This window comes from Drosophila montana, unplaced genomic scaffold, assembly GCF_035044405.1.
Source record: "Drosophila montana isolate Dmon_TW-CO22-7 unplaced genomic scaffold, ASM3504440v1 contig_3013_1, whole genome shotgun sequence".
NCBI lineage: Eukaryota > Metazoa > Arthropoda > Insecta > Diptera > Drosophilidae > Drosophila > Drosophila montana.
Window position 1 is genome coordinate 326,801 of NW_026997889.1, and position 16,883 is coordinate 343,683.

Sequence of the window (16,883 nt, forward strand, 5' to 3'; positions counted from 1 at the left end):
AACGTCAAAAATAACATAATGATCGGACTGTAAGATCCGAAGTTACTTAAAGCTTCATTATCCATATTAGGGCGAGTACTGAGAGTAGCAGCAGCTAAAAGAAAAGTTTATGTTGGTCAATGTGTATCAAAGAAATTGTTTCTGTCCATTAGCCACTGGCTACAGGGTATCTGCCAGTCAGACATACACGTCTAGAGCACTCTTGTTTTTTTTTCGTTTGTTTTTTTCATGCTCGAATTCAAAATCAGTTTCGCTGTCGCTGAAATGAAATCAAAAGTTGACGTTTCGTTCTCCGGTTTGTCCCCTCGGCGTTTTTGACAATTTGTTTACATTGTTGTTGTTGTTGCTCTTGTTGTTGTTGTTGTTGTTGTTGCGTATTCTATGCGTTGTTTACGTTTGTCTGTTTCACACATAAAACGTGTGACTTGAACTTTGAATTAATACGTTCAATAATTTACATAAAATTTTTTGGCCCCTCCCCTACCTCAATCAAAAATCTACCCGCCCTTCCTGTTTGCCTCTGTCCAGCTAGTTCTTGCTTTTGCGTTCTGTTTTTTTTTTTTTTGCTGTTGTTTATTTATTTATGGCAGGTTCCAGTGTGCTGGCTTTTGGCGTAGTTTCTAGTTCTAAGAATCGTTTCTTGTTATGGGTTAGGTGACCAAGAACTCGGTGACGACTCGCGGGCCGGCGATGGTGGTACCCAATTCTGGGAAGCGGCAATGAAATCGAATGTGTGTAGTTCCCGGCTATGTGTCTGGCATTACTTATTATTGTTTTCGGGTTTTTTCTTTATCCGACTCTCTGCTAGCCGCATGAGGGTACTAAATGGGTTACTAATCGCTTCTCAATCGCCAAGAATTTTAAATATTTTACACACACACATTTAAATAGAAGTTACTTCTGTTCTTCTTGTTGTCGTCAGAGTATTACAAATGTCAATATTGGTGAATCATGCCTATTGTTTTGTATTAACAACAGACAGTTGAACAAATTTGACAACAAAACAGAATAAGACAACTTTATTTGAATTTGTTTTAATTGATTTACATAAGGAAGTGTTATCGTAGTACAAATTTCGTTTAATTACATTTAAGGCTAAACTGCAAATGGATTTGGTATCGAACTGCAACTTATTTTTGTTTTTAATCCTAAGCTGAACTTTTAATCGAAACAATTACACAAAACTTCACAACTTCACGAACCACAGACATTTTATCGGGCCCTGCTTTAAAGAGAAGAAGGTATTTTTAAAGACTAAAAAAAAAATAAAAAATTAAATTGATTTAAATTTCAAATTACTTGAAATCTAATCTTTGAAAAACAATAAACGTTGCGCTAGTCGGGAATACCCTGAACCATCTTGTTGACGGTAAATAGGTATAAAATGAAAAATACTTGGTCTATAAATTCTTTCATTCATTCATTCTATTTAGTACCAACATGACAAATTAATTGCCTTTAGCTCTAAAACCTAAGAGATTTACTTAAAGAGAGTATTTCGATATAGATTTTAATAGATTGCTTGGCGACGGGGCAGTTATCGATTATTGGAAAAATTTCAAAATTTCAAGTCCTTAGCTATCAAAGGTTCTTAGATCGTCGCGTTCATACATACGGATAGACGGACAGACAGACGGACACGTCTAGATCGATTAGGCCATTGATCGTGAACTATAAAATATATACTTAGTGGATTCGGAAAGTTTTTCTTTAAATATTGATAACTATTAAAATTGCTGTCAAATGTTCGAACACATGGTAGATTTAATTCGATTTTTTTCAAGTATTCCAAACTAAGAAGCAATTTTTCAAAATATATATTTATTCCCATAATTCTGAAACATAGTCTTATTAGCTCTTTAATTTCCATAATTAGCCAGTTTTTTAAAAATAAAATTGAAAGCACAAATCAAAATCAATTAATCTACTCAAAAGATAGCGAATAAAGAAGCTCCTCTTCAATGGATGATTGATACGGCTATCATTTATAACTCATTCACAATTTTGGGCTATATATAAATGTTAACAAATATATATAGCTGACATATTGAAAACAATTGTTGCTTGTCAAATTTGTTGTAGCTGTGCCGCCGAAAATTTGACAAACCATTTGATTGAAATCGTTTGAAAACGCTTTAAATTCACTGCATTTGCAGTGCCACGCCCTAATGCCCCTACACCACCGCCCCTTTCGGATCAATCAAATCGTTTGCAAATCGTTTGCGTTATATAAGTACTCGCATTTTTTATTCAAAGCCCATCGGCAAACTGCAGCTTTTGTGTCATGTTCGAACATCGATAGCTGATGCCGATGATGATGTTGATTGCTGCTGATGATGATGATGATGATGTTTGCTTGTCTGGAGTGTTTTGTGCTTTTTGGTGCCTTAAATTATTAAATTCATCAGCGCTGACAGTTGACAAAACAAACGGATTGCAGGCAGCAGCAACAACAAAAATCAATAAGAACGCCGCCAAAAAAGCTGACGAAGTCTGCTCTAAAATAAAATATTGCATTTCAGAAATGTTAAAGCCGAATTTTTGGCTTTCGGCAGGTATTCAGCTGCCGGCCACAAACCAATCAGTCAGAGGCAAATGGAAGATGCGGAGCTTGGTGAGGTGGAGGGGCGGGTGGGTTGGATCAGAGACCACACGCTCGGCATATGAAATGATTTGTGCCCATTGTTCGATTGGCTGCGGACAACTCTTTGCATCCAATGTCGATGGCGCGTATTGATAATTGAAATCAGGCATGAAATCGCAGCGGCCACTTGAATTATGGCGTTTGCTGGCGCTTTTGTTCTCGCCAACGTGTGCAGCCGACTGATTGGCTTGTCGCCTCCTCTCCCCGTCCCTGTCGCAACCGCTCAACAGGCGGGCAACAGGCGACACGCAGCTTGGCTTGGGGCAGGGGCAGGTGCAGACGCAGACGATTCAACGACGCAGGTGAAATTTGCATAACAATTTAAAATTCTTGTGCTGTAACGAACCGACTGCGACTGCGACTGCGACTGGGACTTTGCCAATTGCCAGCTGCTCGTTGGAGAATGTGTCCACCATTAGCTGACCACCTTGTTGCCCCGCCTCCCCCCTCCCCCCTTCTTCTCTCACTCTCTTTCTCTCACTGATTGATTGCACACACGCGCTGCGCTTTGATTGTTAACAAATTCTGTCGCTTTTGGTCAGCGGGTTAATTAAAATTCAACTTTGTCGTGGCAAAAACAACAGAAGTGCAATTAAAATCAGCCAAAGGATTATTGGAATTTATAGCCCTCTTCAGAGAATCTGGCTAGACAAAAGGCAGCTGCTACTGTGCTCCATCTGGTGTGGGCCATAAGTTCTTAATATATTTTGCAAGTAGGTTGCACACTTTTTGCGGCAGCACAGGCCATGCCTCAAGCTCCGAACAAGCAGACGAGCTGTAAAAAACTGTGCAACCCCCACAGATCATCAAATAGCGCCAACTTGGCAACAAAGTTTTCAAAGTGGCAAAATGAAAAATTAGCAGCACGAAGTCAAAACGGAAATACTCTACATAAAAAATGTTATGGCATAGCACAGTATTTATGCACACTGAATAAATATATTGCTTTCTCTCCAAATAGACAGAGCTTTAAATTTTCAAGCTCTGTTTTTTCCAAACAAGAAATGACAAATTAAAAAAAATATGTGTTTGCATATAATGTTATCTATAGACGGGTGCCCACAGTTGTAAAAAAGGCAGGTTTTATTTAAAAAATATTCTCCAAAAAAATATTATTGACTTATTTGCATTGCAAATGTCAACGTTAACTATACGATTCGAATTCTTTATTGATATATATAAGCTAAAAAACGAATTAAGCGCTTTTTATTTAAAAATTTAAAACTAACAAATGCTCTTTATACCTATACTATAAAATAAAGAGGTTAGACATTTGTTCAATTTATTCTAGGGAAACATTTATAGACACTTATACTTAAATTTTCGTTTATTATGAACCCGGGAAATTAGTTATATTTATTCACTAGAATTACCATTATTTTTATCGCGAATAAGCCTTTTCTTAAACATTTATTTGAGTTTTATTTGTATTTAAAAGTCCCTTAACAAAGATAAAATATGCAAAAATTTGAGATCCTTGTACATTGCCACATATACATACATATAATACATACAATAAATGAAAAGGTTGCCAAAATCATAATTCTTATTATAAATAAATTAAATTTAAATTGGTAAATGAATCAAGCGAATCAATCTTAAGCTAATTAACACTTATTTATTTATTATGTGTATATTATATATAATTTACATATTTCTGTTGATTTTTCATTTAAACTTATAATTAAAACACTTCACAAAGTAATTGAAATAAGTAATTTCATTTAATTTATCTTTGTATATTGAATATGTTTATGTTATATAAGAAGTCGAATCATAGTAGCCTAGTTCCCACACACCCAAACACCCTATAATCAGCCAAACAAAGTTAAGGCTAGCCATATTATTTGAGGGCATAATGATGGTCTTTATGGTAGCCCTTGTGGCCACCAACGAAGCAAACAAAAACGCCGACAACGCGATGCGAAATCGGTTGCTGGAAGGGGCATATGAAGGGGCATAAGAAGGGGCAGGCTCTAGCCAGGCTTGGCCCACTCTGTTGCATTTATTAGTTCTCGTGAAATTTTTTGCGCTTGAGTGTGCCAATTAGTGCGACACATAAAGACCAGAGAGAGCGAGAGAGAGAGGGAGGGAGAGAGAGAGAGAGAGTGGGCGAGATAGAGAGCGCAGAGTGACAATTTAATATACGAGCTGTCGATCATGAATGTAGTCAGGGCTTATGAGACTTTTGACACTTGCTTAACGCAGCTGCTTCCGCTCTCTGTCTAACTCTCAATTTGTATGCCATGCCAGGCGCATACGTTCAGATATATACAGATATATATATTATGTATGTATATATATGTGTACTGCATCTAGCTGAGGGGCCATAGCACAAGTGTCCATGTCCGTCTCTGTTTGCATTGCGTTGCCTTGCGCCTCGTCTAGTATTTGTTTAGACATTGCGCTCGCATTGCATACGTGGCGTATGCGTAACCTTGACAGATGTACACACTTATATGCCAGTGTGTCCGCCTGCGTGTGTGTGTTTGTGTTTGTGATATATTGCCAGCTAGCTGGAGAGCAATAGTGCAGAGTGCTGTAACCCACAACAGGCCCGGCGCGACACGCATCTCAGCGTAATTTGCTCGAAAAATATAACAATTACGGATAGTTAAGAGTATAGCGTGTTCTCTGCCCGACTCTAAAGATTGGCGGCAGCATTGTAATCAGTACTTTTCTATATTGTACGTTAAGTTGTTTGACAGTGGCAAGGGCACAGGCATATTGCATAAGCTTGGCAAAAGAAGAATCATTTTTATTGTCTATTACTTATAAATATTCATAGTAACTAGGAAAAAAACCGTATAATTTAATAATGCCCTTACAAATACGATATATACAAATATATGCACATAAGAATGTTGATCTAATATTTGATTTGCTTCAAACTCGTTTTCAAAGGTTCGTGTAAAAATGCTCTTCAAGCGAGTACTACGAAAATTAATAAAAATTAAAATTTTAAAAAATGTTTTATATATTTGCTCTGATTGTACATATATGTATATAAATATGTATATGCACAACTACCGATCAGAATATATATATATATATATATATATATTTATATATAGAATAATTCTAAAAAAATGTAAATCTGATATTCTAACTAAGCACTGAGCATGTTGCATGTAATCAAAATTAACTGGAATTGTTCGCTTATAACGTATACGTACTACGGATACATAATATTCATAGTAAAACGACAACCTGTAAAAGACTGCTCTTCAGTTGACAAAAGCCAATCGAAAAACAACATTGCGTATGCGTATTTATTGTATTTGTACAATTACGCAGACACAATGCAATACCCTGGAGATGGAGCAACTTTCATGTGCGCCCGTTTTTCCGGTTGTCAAATACATGCATATATGTATGTCCTTTGCCATGACAATTTAAACAATAACGGCAATAACAACAACAACTTAATGACAAAACATTCGAAATAGGAAATGCTATAAAAATTGTAGCGCAGCTGCAACAACCAAATGCCAATAGCAGCAAAATTTACAAAATGCACTTGAAATTGTTTCAACTGCCAGCAGTAGCAACAATAGCCACAACAACAACAACGACAACAACAACAACAATGCCACAACAATTTTGACAACAACAACTGTTAGGCCCATTAAAAGCCTCGACAATGAAGCATCGAAAACATCGAGAACGTTGCCGACAGCGACGGCAACGGCGACAGCGTCGCCGATGGCAAATGATCGCCGACAATTTTCACTGAGAAACTGCTAGCTGGAAATAACAAAAACAACAATAACAACAACAACAACAACAACAACAATAACAACAGCAGCAGCAACAATGGCGACGAGCATGAAAAAAATTTTGCTTACGTGATCGAGGCCCGGACTATTCTCAGTGCTGTCTGGTAAAGATTTACACGCCTGACCTTGAGGCGAAAATCTCGCTGCAATCTTCAATAATAAAATTAAATATAATTGCGGGGCTGTAAAAGCAGCAGCAGCAGCGGCGGCAGCAGCAGCAATAGGAATAGCCATAGCAATAGCAACAACAAATGCAAACTGCCAATCAAATTGTCAGTCAAGTGGAAAAAGAGCAAAAACTGCAGCAACAACTGGCGATGGGCGAAGAAATTTTCGCAAAAACTTCTCATTGCTGTGAGAGATGATGCAGAAAACGAACGAGTACAACAACAACAACAACAGCAACAGTTGCTGCTTGCACATTGGCGAGTGCAAAACTTGGCAAAAGCAAATAATACAAAGACCTTGAAATGCTGCTGGGTTGGAAAAACAACAAAAACAGTAACAACAACAACAATAACAACAAAAGCTACGAGAATAGCGAATGCAAAATCACCCTGGAACAACAACACGCAAACTTGGAATCGAAACGGGCAAAACAAAAATAAAAACGACAGCGATGAGCGCTCGTCTAACAACAATAATTATAGCAACAACAGCAACAGCAAAAACAAGATCAATTTGTTAAAAATAAAGAATTAAACAACAAATATTGCCACTATTTCAGTGTAAGCATCAAACAGCACCAAAAAAAAGTACATTATATAAGCACACACACACATACATATGTACATACATATGCATGTATGTATGTCTGCAAGGCTCCGAAGCATCACATACCCTAAAACCCACGCAAGCCATTTTTATTGCGAGTCATTTTAAATGCGATTTCCCCCACTATTATTTCACTGCATTATAATTAAATTAGATCACAAACAAATTATTTTCACGCAATTATCAATTCAATATCAATTACAACTGTCATGAATTCCAGAAGTAATTTTGTAAATAAATTTTCTGATGCTTATATTAATTGCGAATTAAGAGGCGAGGCGTGACCAAGATAACTAGGGTATCAGAAGTAACGGCGATGGCCGACAAGATGCTCTGCTAGTGCAGCTAAGCAATTTGCAAAGTGAGAGGGTCGCGGGGACCGCGGACTGCGGACTGAGAGCTGTGGAACAGTGGAGCAGTGGAATTGCGGCGTGTGGCTGGCCGACACCGTTCGTGGGCTGCTCGTGTTTTTGTTGCTGGACTTGGCGCAGGGGCAGCAGCAACCACCAGCAACAAGCGCACATTTCATTATCATCATCTTCATTAGAAGTACACACACACACACACATATGGCAATGCAGAGCCAAAGAGAGGGACAGAGAGAGAGAGGAGAGCAGCGCAAAGGCGCTCAGATAAGCCGAGGCTAACGCTGCGTTGGCGACGTCGGGCAGCGACGACGGTTGCTTCTCCATTACAGCGACGCGTCTCCGTCGCGTCGTCGTCGTCGTCGTCGCCGTCGTCGTCTTATGGCGCAGTTAAGATTTATTTTCCATAGTCGGCCGCTCGTCGTCTATTAATGTACAACAGCTTCTAATGTACGAGCATTTATTTCAGTTTCTGTTTCGTTTCTGTTTTGCAATAACTTTTTGTTGCTATTGCCATTGCCTGTTGTTGTTGCCTTTGTTCTTGCTGTGCGGAAACTTTTGCTGCCCCCGTTGTCGCACTTTTGCCCATTTGACCGCAGCTAAATCATGTGACTTTTTTAGTGGTCTCTCCGCCAAACCGTCCTCGCAACCCGCAGCCCGCACTCCGCCCCTACGCCCAACTCCATCACTGCGAACGCTGCTAAGCCTCAGGTTTTTTTTCTCTCGCGCCTTCTAAGTGGATTTCAGTTTTGAGTTATGCGAAATTCGGTTATTTAGCAAAGTTCGCCGTCAACAATGCATTTCGTTGATGCTGTTCGCTTGAGTCGCAGTTCTGGAAATTGTTTTCGCCCAATCATGGGGCGGCGGGGGAATTTTTGTAGCCATTGTTTAAGCTAAAATTACAATTAGACGGGAGATTTGCGTGGGGGCTTACCTAAGCGTAAGTGAAGCGAAATATACGAGTAAATGCTTTTATGAGATTTTGTATTTTTTTTACCTGTTGCTGCACAACGGCATGTGCATATTTATATGCATACATTAACAGAAGAAGAGTGAATTATAATTACTTTAAGTTGGTTTTCACAACGGTCTCTTTACAAACCATACCCTATTATATATAATAAAATTTAAGATCTATATATTAAACATTATATTACATATGGTCAAAAATTGCATAGAACTTTAGAAGTTTCTAGAGAACAATTTCTGAGCTCGATCGAGAATTTAAATATTTTCTTAAATTAAGAAAGGTTTCAAAATATATATGATATATAAAACAGATCGATTCTAAGTTCTGTGACATTCCAGAGAAAACTCTACCTTGTTGCATTGAGCGACACAAAGACACACAAATCTCTATCAATTATGCAAAATTTATTATTAATATTATTATTATTATTATATCAAATATCAATTATCAATTTTACTATCGTATCTCGTCCTATAATTTTTTGTATTATATATTATTGTTATTTTAAATGCTGGTAGCGAATATAGCTAACAATCTAACACTGGCTGCTAATAAATACATGGAATTCAAACCAGCATCCTCTAAGTTCAGTTGCTACTAAGAAAACTCACCTACCAAGAAACACAATAGTTACTAGTCTCATATACACAAAGCCCAACTTAAACTGTTTAGCATAAATTCTCTGCAATTTACTTTGTTTCATTAAACTCATCCAATCAATTGAGCTCCTTACCAGCTCTCTAATAATTACCAAACGATTGCACAAATTACGTTAGCTGATGAGCCCTGTCTACGTCAGCTTAAGCTGGAAAATGTCCTGGGGAAACAAAAGACAGCTTTGGTCTTACAGCTGAATGGCCACAGAATGCAAAGGCACTTATTGGAAAATCTAGATGCTGAAAGGAGAAGCCGCAGCAGTTGCCATGTTGTTAACAAACAGGAAGAAGCGAAAGCAGAAATATGTTAATAATGAAATATGTAATACCAGGAGTTGGCATTAGCAACAAAACAAATGATGCCTGGCGCCCCCGCAGCATATGAATCTCAGTTTTTTTCAATTGTTATTAAGCTAAAGCTAAAAAAGATAAGCCCTCAGTGGACATTTGTGCCATCTGGCGACGAAGGAAAGTTATTGTCTGGACGAGGCGAACGGCAATCGACGGAAGTCAATGAAATATAATGCCATCAGTTGGTCAGAGTGTGGACTGGCTGCAGGGCAGGCCCGACCGGGACTCTTGACCTTGGTCAAGCTGTTTATGCTGAAAGCAGAATATGCACAAGCTAGTTGACAAAATCCGGCGAAGCCTTGGTTAATTATAATACTCTTACAAAGAGCATTCTTAACTTGGCTAGTGAGCAAAGATGGGCTTAGCGTGGGGATTTTAAGAGAAAATAATAATACACTTCCTTTTATTGCTTGCTAATTTTATTATAATTAATCTTACTTATTTTGCGCCTCAAACATATAAATTTATATATGCTTTTAATTGATGTTTAATAATATTTGTTATTAAAATATTCGTTTCTTTTCTTCTTTACATATGTACATATTTTTTAAATGCATATTCTCTGTTCCTTAAATTATTATTAATATATAATAATTTTATAATTCTTTAACGAAATAGCTTTTATACCAGTTAATCATTAATGGATACATTCAAGCCTTTATCTATAGATTGATCTTTTTGAAGATTTGCTTCAACAAATTCTTTATTTTATTCTTTTATTAAAAAACTTAGAATATTAATGAAAATTTTTTGGCTTGCTTAAATGCAGCTTGCTCAAATGCAGTGCATGCAAACTGCGTTGTTGCAAAAACAACTTTCTTTATTATGAATACATATTTCAAGCTTAATCCCAAAGTGGCAAAACGAGAATGTCGCCGGCCAATGTTGCAGCGGTAGCGGCAAAGACGTTGAGCGACTTTTGGCAACAAAATCTTGTAGCAGGGTCCACGTTCACAGGGACAGCAAAGGTAACATCCACAAAATGTATCTGAATTGCTCTGGTTTGGACAGAGCCTTGGCGTCAACTGGTTTGGCATAGGTCCCGGCTTCTTCTTTAATCGAGTTCATCATTGTTCATTATTGTCGCCATGGCTGGTTGCCATGATTCAAGTGTTTAATTTTATGCCGCCTGCTTCTCATTGTCTGTCTGTCTTTCGGTTCATATGCATGATTAAGAAGCGGCCGTCGAAGGTCAACAAGTGCCAAGGAATTGGCTTCAAGCTGGACGCAACTGCATGCCCCTTGCAACAATCTTCGGATGGAAATTTTAATAACCGCACAAGGTCAACCAGGAAACAGAAACAGTCGTTGCGGTTTGGTCAGCTTTTCAGCTTGCCTTTCGTTTCGCAGCCATTCAACGGAGTCTTAAGGCAATAAGACTTTGAATTTATGCTGGGGATCAAAAGCGTTGTTGTAACAGGCTGCAAAGCTATGCAAACATTTCTAATATAATGAAAATTATCAACGGACGATGCGGCGTATGCGCAATATTTGTTTGAAATTTGAAACTGGCGCATGGGAAATTCATTTGGTGTTTAAAGAGCAGCAGCAACAACAATGATAATTACAAGGTTGGGGCTTCAATTGGCAACCGCATGACAGTTGCTGGCAATTGCATGTCACCTTTTTTGTTTGCACGCGAAAAATTCAAAAACCAAACTTTCAGTTACACGACGGGGCGGCTGGCAGGTGGCTTGTGGGCGCGTCAAACGCACAGTTGACATACAAATTAGCAGGTTGAAGCTTTGATTTTTTGTAGTTGTGTTTTTTTTCTTTCTTTTTTGCTGTTTTGTAGTCCTAACTGCTGTGCGACTGGCATTTCAAGTTCAGCTTTAGCTAAATCTGTTGCCATTTGTTGGCATTTTCATCTGTGAGCCATCGACAAAACTGCGCTGCAATGCGAGTAATTTCAGTCCAAGTTGGATTTCAAGTGCATACACAAATTACCAATGCAAATACAACATATATAATGCACAAATAGTAGGCACATATTGAGTCACCAGCGCTTCATGACATCGCCTGCCACATATTCAATGCCAGTGGATACTGTTACATATACATATCGTATGCAGATACAGATACAGATACAGATACAGATACAGATACAGATACAGATACAGATACAGATACAGATACAGATACAGATACAGATACAGATACAGATACAGATACAGATACAGATACAGATACAGATACAGATACAGATACAGATACAGATACAGATACAGATACAGATACAGATACAGATACAGATACAGATACAGATACAGATACAGATACAGATACAGATACAGATACAGATACAGATACAGATACAGATACAGATACAGATACAGATACAGATACAGATACAGATACAGATACAGATACAGATACAGATACAGATACAGATACAGATACAGATACAGATACAGATACAGATACAGATACAGATACAGATACAGATACAGATACAGATACAGATACAGATACAGATACAGATACAGATACAGATACAGATACAGATACAGATACAGATACAGATACAGATACAGATACAGATACAGATACAGATACAGATACAGATACAGATACAGATACAGATACAGATACAGATACAGATACAGATACAGATACAGATACAGATACAGATACAGATACAGATACAGATACAGATACAGATACAGATACAGATACAGATACAGATACAGATACAGATACAGATACAGATACAGATACAGATACAGATACAGATACAGATACAGATACAGAGATACAAATACTCTTGCATATAGCAACACCTAGATGGATGGCAGCCCGGGCGCGCGTTTACATTACAAAAAAATCGTGCAAATTTTATTTGCTTTAGACAGCTGCTATAAATACTAAAATATATCAGTCAGTCAGTCAGTTAGCAGTTAATAGATACAGATACAGATACAACGAACAAAGTGTTTAACCGTGATGTGCCGAGAGCTTGAAAACATTTTCACACTTCGCCGTTTGCATAATTGATGGCTGATGCTGATGTGGATGCTGATGCTGATGTGGATGCTGATGCTGATGTTAACGTTCATGTTGATCATTTTGGTTGCTAATGACACTTGAGAGCGTGGTCCATTGGTTGCGTCAGTTTTCTGGGTTGCGACATATGCTTTGGTCTTTATGTTAACCACTTGATTTACGAGCTGCTAGAATTGTGGGCATTAACAACTCAAGACTCGCTCCTAATCCGCACAATAGAGTTTACCTTGCACAAAAGCGTAGTTCTTGAGCTTGAAACAAAAATCGCGTTCTCTGACTCAGTATTATTTTATTTTTATGACAAGAATCTTGTTGACTGTAAAAATTTGTAGCTTGAACTTATTCTAGTTAACAAATGTAAAGCTAAAAGTTTATAGCTGCAAAAGTTATAGTAAAGGTTATTTATATATAAATATATATATATTTTTTGTAGCTAACAAGACATTCATTTATTTATTTATTTTGATTGAATTTTATAATTATGATAATAACATTTTAAATAAGAATTTTTAGAAAAATCAATTTTTGTTTAATTATTTAAATAATTATTAGATACTTATTTTATTATTACACTTACTATAATTTACTTTAATATTTTATTTAATTCTTTTATATTTTGGTATTGTGTTGTTTCACAAAATTATTATCTTAAATATTTTTCCCTTATTCCGTGTCTAAAAGTGCCTAAAAGAGTAGCTAAGCTCGCTGTCTTATGAAAACTTAACCGAAAGGTATAACACCCTACCATCCATTAAAGCAGTCGGAAATCTGGTAAAGGTGTAGATATATATATTTGACTGTCAAACATGGTGTTAATTTTGTGTTAAAATCATGGCAAGCAAATGCTTCCGGCTTGATCCATTGCCACGCCTTTCGTTCGGCTCGTAAAATTATTTTATTGAAATATTTAATATTAATTTTCATTTATTTAAATTAACTTATTTAATTGCTTTTTGTCCAATCCAAGAGATTGTGTGAATATAGCAAAATAAATCTTAAGATACAAAAGGTGACAAATTAAAAGAAATACGGAAACTGTCTGTAAGCCATTTTTGAGAAAATCATATAAGAAGTTAACAACTGGTACAAGATTCCAAAGATAGACGACATATTTATGCATATGAATATAAGTCCATTTATTGCCAGACATCTTCTGGCTGACCAACAGAGTTGGGGACACGACCAATCCCTAGAGATAAAGGCAGGGCCAGAAGAAGAGGGAGTAAAAGAGACTCTAAGAGAATTCAAACAAGCTAAACAAATGGTCGTTTTATATACAAATGACTAAATCCGAACAGCAGCAGCTACAAATGATTGACATAAATTATATAAAGTGCTCGACAGCCGCAAGAACAACAAATGCAAATTGATCATTTGGCATGTTCTTGCAAACAATTTGGCATAAAATGTGTAATAAGCCAACATTAAATCATTGCAGTGGATAAGTTCACAGTCAGCCAACTAGAAAATTGCCAGCGCCAGAGAGCTGAGATCTCGTCAACTTTGGCCCAAAAGGTAGGAGAAGCCGGTGCAAATTTCCTTAGCCACTGGCCGTTTATTAATTGTAATTGAGCTTTTGTCGGCGCACTTGAAACGTGCTTAATTGCCATAGATACACAGACAAATACAAAACTGAAAGACAGATATATATGCATGTATGCATGTATTCCATATACAAATGCAGTTCACACTTCATTTGCAATTTGCATTTAAATGTGCCTGGCACAGAAACGGGTAATTAACAGGCCAACAGATTTAACCAAGTTCTAATCAATCGAGAGCTGCATTTCAAGACCAAGCGTGTGTACTTGAGCCAAACAAATCTCTCCCACGTTCCCAATCGCTCTAAGCCAACTAGCAGTAGCTAAATAGCCAGCCCAAGAGCCAAGGCGGCTTCTTGTGCACTGGCCCGTTAAATGGGTCATTTGCAGCGGCTGTCGAAGACAAAGCTGTGGTTGTCGTTGTTTTTCGTATTGTTGTTGTTTTTCTTGCTGCTGCTGGTAACGCCCCGTCAAGAGAAGTAAAACACGTTGACAATGACAACAATTGTAAACAGCAGGCAGGCAGGCAGGCTGGCAGGCATGCAGGCAGACCAAAGATCTATCCAACAAACCATCCAAGCCAGCAGCGTCCAAGTACCCGTCCGTCCATTCAGCCAGCCAGCCATCCATCCATCCATCCATCAGCGGGGCAGACCGAAGACAACGCCGCAATTTTAAATGACCAAATTCGTCTTGTGGTTTGTACTTGAAAAACCCAAAACTGGTAAACGAAATGCGATACACACGCACACATATATACATATACATATATATATATATACTACATATAGCACTACTCGATAAACACGAGAACTTAACAGCCTGGCCAGCTGTCAACCAACTGGCAAAATGAAATGAAAATGAAACCAATTTTTTTCAGCTTCTTTTATATTTATTTATTTAGTTTTTTTTTGTATGTTGTTCGCCTCTTTTGCCGCTGGAGCCGTAAAATGTTAAAATATGTAGCCATAAAATTGGTTTTTGGTTATATTAAATTAAATGCAATAAATAAAAGCGTACAAATGAATTAATCGGTTAGCCAAGTACCACAAGCAGCTGTGCGTAGGAATCTGTATATATATATATATATTGACAAAATTGAGTTGACAAAGACATAATGTTGAGAATTACTTAACATAAGATATTAAGGCAGATAATCAGAGGCACGGGGAGAAAGCAGCGTACCTTTTAAGGCAAATACCCAATTGATATTCATAGTATGATATGTGTAATAACGGTAACATTATGAATAGATTTAGTTAACTGATATAAGAAAATGCCGGAGCTAAAGAGCGGGATAGCAAAGGGTTAGCTAACCCTTAAGTCACACAACTTATTCAATTCGAGCCTCTATTTAAGTCTAAATAGATTTAATAGTTTTTTACTTTTTGATTATAGGAAAAACAATTTTGTTGTTGTAGCAAATGGAATCGAAATTTTAGTGAAGTAAGCCCAAATGCATCAACATCAAGAATGAATCAAAATCTAGGAAATATGGATATATTCGGCACGCCGAAGATTTAATACCCTTGTTGACATTCCCCTTTTGCAGATATGTAAGAAACGTGCACCTCGGAAATGCTGAGTTTGATGAAAATATCTTTGAAATTTATAGGATCCTACATATAAGATAAGATCCTACTATTTCACCGACCTTTCATTTAGCAGCTATATGCTATAGTGATCCAAAGCCGATAAGATTGTGCATATATATGAGGTTGATGCTTCCACTATGAAAAGTAAATATTTCTTAAAGAGTTTAATTCAAGAAACTTCAACAAATAAGAAAAACCTTTTAATATTTGATAATTCAATTTTTCAAAACTATTTCTATGTTTATTGTCCGACTCGTCTCGCCACACAAAAGTCACTCAGAAATATCTTAATAAAAATCCAGCAATTATTTTTAGTTACATGTGTTACCCACCTAAGTTTAAATATAGCATTTGTTGGTGAGACTTTCGGTCATTAGCAGTAACTTTTTATTATTTCAATTTTTATTATATATTTATAAATTTATTTATGTTTATAAACATATATTGCCGAGTAAATCTGGAAGTTTTCCGCACGTTTTCATGTTGGACTCTCAATTACTCAATCTTTCAGACTTGGACATGAATCGATCGCACCATGCTCCAATCCATAACCTGCCATGGCTTGTGACTGCGCTGTCCGGTCGCCCATTTACGGAACACACAATGCCGAAAGACGCAATGAAAAAATACAAGAAATTCTTTTGCTGGTTTTCGCTATGTATTATTTATTTATTTATTTTGGATCGTTTGACTGCCGAAATAAACACGAGATCAAGGGTAACCATGGCCGAAACGCCAGCGTTGTCGTCACTTGTTGTGGATTCTTCGGCGATTTTGGTTTGGATCTTGCTTGCCCGGTTGGGCGAGTAGCTGGAAAACATTTTATAGCACCACGCAGCCGTTGTCATGCCCTTGTAGCGGCTATGTTAGCTAAGTCACGAAATGTGTAACGCACGGGAGACATATCCGAAATCACAAAGTACTATATATATATAGCTGATCTGTATCAACAAACGAATCACGATAACTTGGATCTTACGAGTTTCTACAGCAACAACTTATACACATCGGACTAATATATCATATAGATCTATAGGAAGTATCGGTCAAATAATGAGTTTTGGTAAGTAGAACTTTTTTTTTTGTTTCTTGATATTATGAGCTTCACTTTCCTCCTATATGCCAACTATAGGTGCTATCGGTGGCAAGTAGAGCTTAAATAAAAAAACCCTCTATATGCTCGCAAGTGTATTCAATCTTCGGCG

General features: G+C 37.2%; 1 long non-coding RNA gene across 1 annotated transcript in view; it reads left to right on the top strand.

Moving 5' to 3' along the window:
- LOC135430447 (uncharacterized) overlaps nt 1–16,883 on the top strand; it is a 61,924-nt gene that overhangs the window by 22,087 nt on the left and 22,954 nt on the right. The window contains exon 2 of the long non-coding RNA XR_010436609.1: nt 16,190–16,741. This is a non-coding gene — a long non-coding RNA (uncharacterized LOC135430447). The remainder of the gene's footprint in view (nt 1–16,189; nt 16,742–16,883) is intronic.